Below are 7,446 nucleotides of genomic sequence, written 5' to 3'. Positions count from 1 at the left end.
TTGCATTGGCCAGTAGGAGGACTTCAAAAGAAGTAAAGTGAACAAAAGAAATTATTCAATGAAGCAATTGGATGGGAGGATACAAATAAAGGTATTTCTGTGGTCAGACATAAGTAAAAGTATCAACAGTCAAAGGCTGTGGATGCAGAACAGGTACCCAAAACAGGAGAAACTGAGGCAAATGTATCCATTGGATAAACTTGGTCTGGGAGAAAAAGAAAATCCACAACTAGATTGAAAGTACTTGACACATGAAATAAGGCAAATGTGATGTTATTCATGAGATCAGAATAATAGATACAATACCCAAAAACATAGAACTGTGGACCATGTGCTCCTTTTGTGGTTGATATGTGGCACCACAATAGATTTGTCAGAATGAACCATCACCAGACAATGATAGGCGAGGAGAAAGAAGTAATCTAATACCTGATGTACTCCTATAAGCTGAAGAACATTGATAGTCAAGACAGTTTTGGCCACAGATCAATGACCCTATGCTTCCTGATGATTGACCCCTGCCACCTCCTTTGAGCAAGACATCCTTAAAAAGATTTAAATCTGGTTACAAAAGAAGTAGTAGCATGGCCAATAGCATATGGGCTTTGATTAACCCCAATTGCAGATCATCTCACAGGGAAGGAGGAATAAAAATGATGGTGAAATGAGAATCCTGAGCAAGGTTCTATCGTTCATGAAGCACTCACTCCAGGAATCTCGTGTGGGCATAACTGTGAAGGACCAGTACTAAGTGCATTTATGGAGAGCCACATCCCCAAAAGCAACAGAACCTCATGAGATCCCAAATTGACTAGATATTGAATGGGTCAAAGGAATGCCTTCTCTAATTTGATCAAACAGCTCACCTGAACCACCACCTAAAGAAGATAGTAAGTATGAGTGGCTAATTCCTACATGGAATGAGCCAGTCATTCACATAATAATAAAATCAACTTTTCATAGCATGAAGGTGATGACCAAAATCCCAGAATATGCAACAAAACACACAAGACAAGGCAAGTCTAAAGAGGAGGGCCATTTTTTGTCATGGGAAGATGCCCATCTTTGGGTTAGAAAATTCCATGAGGAGTGTGATGAAGCAACTTAAAGAAAACAAATCAATGCCTGGCTACCAGTTCACAGGCATTCTTGGGAATAACAAAAAGAAGGAAATAAAGATCCTCAGAAGGATAGTGAGCCATTTTGATTACTCATTTCAAAAGCAAATCTCACACTGCCTTTGATAGATGCTGGCAGCTGAAGAGATCTTGAAAAAGAGGAAAGAAAATGAGACAAGAAAACAGAAATTGGATAACAAATTACTGGTAGATCAGTGCCACCGAGACTTGATAATTTCTAGCACTATATGAAAGATATAATGTATGAGAAAATATGCAAAGGGTAAACTGACCTGATCTAATACTAAATTCCTACTTATGAGGTTCCAACAACAAATAAACCATGTATGTAAAACCAAACCAAGAATTAAATGCAAAGGGTATCTGCAGAAAACCCTTCAGAATTTTTCTGAAAAGCCTCCAACAGGTGATGAATGGGGGAAATGTACCACAGAATGTTAGTGAGGGTAAGTCAAAGGCAAGAATATTGGGCATAAGTAACAATGAGCTCAACAAATGCTAATCTAAAAACAAATAGTCTACACAATGGTAAGAAAGGGTGTACCGATCTGAAGTACTTGGGGGATGTGGCATGCCGATCCCATCACTTGATTGTGAGACAAACTGATCCACACGTACCCAATTATCAAAGGAGGGAGAAACTACTAAAAATGCTTTAGAACATATCTCACGTAATAAGGATTGTATTAGCACTGAAGGGCCTAGTGTACTTTACGACATTTTGTTGTCAAAGGTAATTGTCTAATACATATGATTTGTTTGTTTTTTAATTTTGTGCAAAGCTACCAGGGTGCTATTTGCAATAGCCATCCCTAATTTAGCAGAGTGAGATTAGAGGGAAGGCAACTAGTCTTACATGTACCACTGCCAACTTTTGGACTACTATTATATCAATGAATAGTGTGATTGATTGTCATGTTATAATGCTCCCCTGGCTGAAAGAGCAAGCATGTTTGGTGTGACGGGGATTCAAACATGTGACCCTCAGAATGCAAGTTGAGCATCATAACCACCTGGACATGCCAGACCTGTAACAAACAAGTGTGAGATAAATAAGAGATGAAATGGATAAAGTGTCACAATCCTGAGATACAAAATCCATGATGATCAAATTAGGCCTAGGTGATTCTTTAGGCTGCAATTAGGAAGGAATAGCAAACTCTAGAAACAAACTTCTTATTATGCTTATTAACTCTAATAAGTATACTGTTATATAAAGCACGAGAAAACTATTGTTTATAAATATAGCCAAAGTAGACGGAAAATGCAGAAATAAAAAAGAAATCAGAGAAACAGAGTCGAGAAACGTCATACTCTACAGCTACTGAAGTAATCTAATTGAATGACTGTGTGCCATCAAATTTAGATTAGGATATAGACAGTTTATGCAGTTTGATGTCAAAATTGCACAGGTTAATATCAGTTGATGAGGAAGGTGAATTATAAATGAATAAATAAAGAATTACAAATTAATAGGATTAGATTAAATATTGGTGAAAACAAGTGATTAGAGCCAAGGATCGAGAATGAAAATAACTGTATTCAATAATAACAGTATTAGAACTAATCTCTACATGAAAGTGGTAACATAATCTGTGATAAACTAGTGGTGATAATGAATTAAGAACTTTAAATAATGAGAAACAGTGTAAATTCATAAATTACTTAGAATCAAATATGAATGTATGAGTGCTATGATGAAGAAAATATGAACCAGGAATGTTCTACAAGGTACTGTTGACATTGATAAGCAAGTTAATTACCCATATACATGTTAAAATTTTCAAACTTTCAAGAGAAAGATTAGCAATTGCAGAGGTTAATGGTTTTCAAGTTGCTGACGTTTGTGTAAAAAAAATTAAATATTAAATTTTGCCTTACAGGGTGGCATGACATATATTGTTTTCATGCATCCTTCCTGATTAGTCTGCTTGGAGAGGAAAATAATAGTGCCCAAAAACAGACAATAAAGCTACGTGTTAGCTCAAATGGGAGGAAGGTGAGTTAGATTTATAGGGTTAATTGATTCATGTTGTGATATCATACAAGAATATACAAAACTGTATACTAAAGGACAAGATAAAGCCAAAGTAATTGCTCAAATCATAGGATTGCCATATATGAACTATTAAGAGTTCGTATGTCCCATGTCATGGACTTACCATCCCCACTAATGATAGAGTGCTACAAGATTACTACATAGACCCTGATGAACACTGCAGCTCCTGGAAGATGTGCACACTTTATTGCTGGATAATTCAATTCCAAGTATTCTATATTCAGTGGTGAATTTTCAAGACGTGGAAGACACTATTATATAAACATTCAATTTAATTTAATGGAATACCTTTCTTTCTAGTTAATGATATTTAATGATTTTGCTATATAATGGATTGAATAGATAGCACAAATATTGTTCTTATGGATACTGGTTTTTGTTTCTAAAATTACTTTTAGTGTTTTATTTCAACTTTTTTGCTTTGAATTTAATGAAATGTTATCAAGGTATTCATTACTTCAAGAATAATGAGGATGAAATTCTTTTATTGTACTACAGGTTTGATTATTGCATAACTGGAAAGTTATTACTTGAATATGTTATCTGCATTATATGGTTAAGAAGCTTTTGATTTATTGTAATCCTCATTTGAGTCATCATTGTATAATACATACAGAAGTTTATTTTTCTTTTTTGTAAGATGTTGATCAGTATCATAACTACATAGTAACTTAAATAATAAAGAAACAATGAATATAATCTTAACTAAAGTAATGACTGAATAGCCTTACAGTGTACAAAATATAAGTAAATACTAGAGTTGGTTATAAAACAGATAAGGATTTAGTATGCTATGTAAGGGTTGTTAAACGTGATGAGATAGGTTTGTGATTACATTTTCTTTTTAATTGGGAAATGATTATAGCATGATGCATAAACCATAGTAAGATACACATTGCAACACACAAAACCAACACTATGTCTCTAATTAAAAGATGTAAAACATATTTTTACTCAAAATACACAACCATTTTAACAAAAGCATAGTTACAATAAATAATAAGTCATTTACTTGAATTCAACACAAGTTAACCACCTCATCCAAAACAAAAACATTAAAAGTGTTAAATTTACAACACTAAAGATAAAACTCGCAATTTCTTTCACGGGTTTTTTTTCTACACTTTCTGCAAAATTGACCTTCACATAATACCAGCAATTGTACAAAGACATGTTCCTTTCACCACTTCCCCTAAATATTTGACATATATTTTATTTAACTTACACAAATTATTACTTTTATGAAGTATTTTCAATCATTTTCTATAGTACCAAGAAATTCAAAATGTTTCTACAATGCTAAGCTACACAACACCAAATGGCTTTGAATTTGAGGTACTTGAATCTTAACATAATCATAACGTTTTCCAATTTGCTCAAATACATTGAAATTTTATTGCTGACAAATACACAAATATTCACTCACAGCTTTCTGATTAAGCACTGTCCTTTATATGCAAATGTTTTTACTCCCCACTAGCTTTAAGGCTTTCACTTAAGCTCATGTTTCCACACAATATTGCTGCATTGTTGCATACTAATAAGTATGTGAAAATTCTATGTGAGTATTCTATGCTCACAAGGGCTAAATGGCAAGTCAGAATCACTTAACATTCCTAATTCTAAACAACTGACCAACCACTCATTGCCATAAGAAACTTTAGCCATCTCTTAGAGCCGAATAATGGGACCGACTGTCATTACTATAATGCGAGCATAACCGAAATGACTGACTGTATTTAGCTGCATTGTGGCTCGTATTTTTGACACAGAGAAACGCAATCCTGCACTCTGAATATAGGCCACTGCAGGCCTGTCCAAGCAGTATATAATAAGTATAAATTAATGCTAACTTTTAATATCTGTGAGGATCTGTTTAAAGAAAGAGTAATTTTAGATGTGAAAAATGCAACAGTTTTTAACATGACTTTTGAGTAATTGACGATTTCTAATTTAGAATACATTTTATAGTAAACTTTAAGTTTTATTGAGTTTGTATATTATACAGCTTTGTTGGACTTCTTTTAACAACCATGTTGTGATTTTTTTGTTTCTTACTATCATCCGCGTGGCATGACATTAATTAGATGTCTTACCTTTTTAATCTATGCTTGTATAAAAGGAAAACAACAATCTGTGCTTTAACAACATTTTTGTTCTCCGAACTATACTCTAGTCGCAACAATACTGAACAGGGTGAAATGTGTGGTCGTGTAATTGAAATTCAAGAGGATGAAAAACGTGTAGTGAAGGGAGTAAAACCTAAGAACAAACCCTTCGGATTCTTCATTGCTCAGGAGAAGTTGAAGAACAGTAAAGTTAAGCAGCCTCATGTTTGTATCAGAACAGCGTTTCTTTTATTATTATTATTACAGTGAAAGATGACCTGGAGAGATCACTTGTTTTAACCATTTCCACCACTTTATACTAGAATGATGTCTGTCTATAATTTAGTTATAGACACTGAAATGTTGTCACTTAAGGGACGCTTAACATTGCAATTTGTACTGCCGTGACGTTAGTAAATCGTATACATGCCGTGAATCATGAGAATAATCATACAATCTGTAGGATACAACACAGCATGACGTATGAACTTGGAAAGCAAGAAATAAACATATTTGTTACTATTCATTTTGTTTTCACCTGCTCTTGATACACATCACGTCAGAGGTCTCTTCATCGAGATTATTAATGTAGTTCGTGAGTGCAAATTTAAAAAAGGTGAAAGGATTATGTGTTCAATATATTATTTTCAGGTTAATTAATTATAGGGGAAACAAAATTATCAATGGCATAATCCGACACAAAATAAGGTGACGGTTAATTTAAAATTACAATAACAACAATTTTGAACTAATGATGATGATGCCATATTAAAGGTCGATATGATGTAGTTATTAAAGACATGATTTACCTAGTGTAGAAGTTGTTGTTATTGTATTTTGAATTTAATTATTTAGTCTAACAGGTTTTGCATCGTAACTGAAATAATTTTACCTTAACGTTTTTGAATTTCACTACAGTAGTTTTGGGCCCCACATGGCCCGGTGGTTAACGCACTCGACTCGTAGTCCCAGGGTCACGAGTTCGAATCCCCGTTACACCAAACATGCTTGCCTTTTCAACCATGGGACGTTATAACTGACGGCCAATCCCACTATTCGTTGGTAAAAAAGTAGCTCAAGAGTTGGCTGTGGGTGGTGATAACTAGCTGCCTTACCTCTTGTCTTACACTGCTAAATTAGGGTCAGCTAGCGTAGATAGCCCTCGTGTAGCTTTGCGTGAATTTCAAAAACAAATAAACTTTGTTAATTTTACACTTTGCGCTGAAAAAGGTTTGAAAAGTAAAGTTTATAAAACAGTTAGGTTGAGCATAGTGCAGATAGACCTTTGTTAAGATTAAACGCACACACATAGATTTACACAGAACTGTAATGACAGATTGATTAATTTATGTTTTAACATATTCTTCACTCAAAGCCACCTATGGAATAACTGCACATAAGAGTTCTAGGTTTTAAACCGATGAACAAGAGGGAAGTTAAATACTGAATAAGACCATTATCCTTTTCAGCCTACTACAGTCCCACACCCTACTCACTTAATAGTTTCAACAAGGAAAAACATAGAAATTATTCAATAGGACCTAATATGTTGTCTCCCCACCTGTAACTAACAGCCAATAAGAAGTTTATAATTTGAAGGATAAGTCAGGTAATAAATATGTGAATTGAGCACAGTCAATAAGGTACGTTGTATTACCAACAGTTACATAAGAAAACCTGAAAAAAATTACGTAATCACGCCTACATAGTTGTAAGTCGCTGTTCCGCGTGTCTTTCATTGATTTCTTGTGACTTCAAGGATTGTTTATGTTGTGAAAAGAGAAGAAGAAAAAAACAAGCCACAATGCGTTGTTATGTTTTGTGCCAAAAATAGTTAAACAATATTCAATATAACTGTTCTAATTAATTTGTTAGAAACATTGAACTGCCAGTTTGGGAAATACCTATAGAAAATGATAAATAGTAATAAGAAAAAAAGTAGTTTTACCAATCGCAACTGTCAGATCATCAACGAGAATTAGATAATTTAATGGAAGAAGGATTTTAATTGGTTAACGTGATCTAAATCTTCAAGCATTTTGTTTCCTTATATGGACAATATTTTTTCAAGATATTTTGTATTCGTGTCTAACCTCACTAGCAAATTAGTGAAGAACAAAGCAAATTAGCTATTCATAGA

The 7,446-nt window shown here is 33.9% G+C and overlaps 1 long non-coding RNA gene across 1 annotated transcript; it reads left to right on the top strand.

Moving 5' to 3' along the window:
- Positions 1-3,017: 3,017 nt before the first annotated feature.
- On the top strand, positions 3,018-5,865 carry LOC143224233 (uncharacterized). The gene is made up of 2 exons (XR_013013283.1): positions 3,018-3,138; positions 5,375-5,865. It is a non-coding gene; the product is annotated as an uncharacterized LOC143224233 (long non-coding RNA).
- The last annotated feature ends 1,581 nt before the right edge of the window (positions 5,866-7,446 follow it).

This window comes from Tachypleus tridentatus, chromosome 8, assembly GCF_004210375.1.
Source record: "Tachypleus tridentatus isolate NWPU-2018 chromosome 8, ASM421037v1, whole genome shotgun sequence".
NCBI lineage: Eukaryota > Metazoa > Arthropoda > Merostomata > Xiphosura > Limulidae > Tachypleus > Tachypleus tridentatus.
Note: the sequence above shows the minus strand (reverse complement) of the source record. Positions and strands in the feature narration are given on the sequence as shown.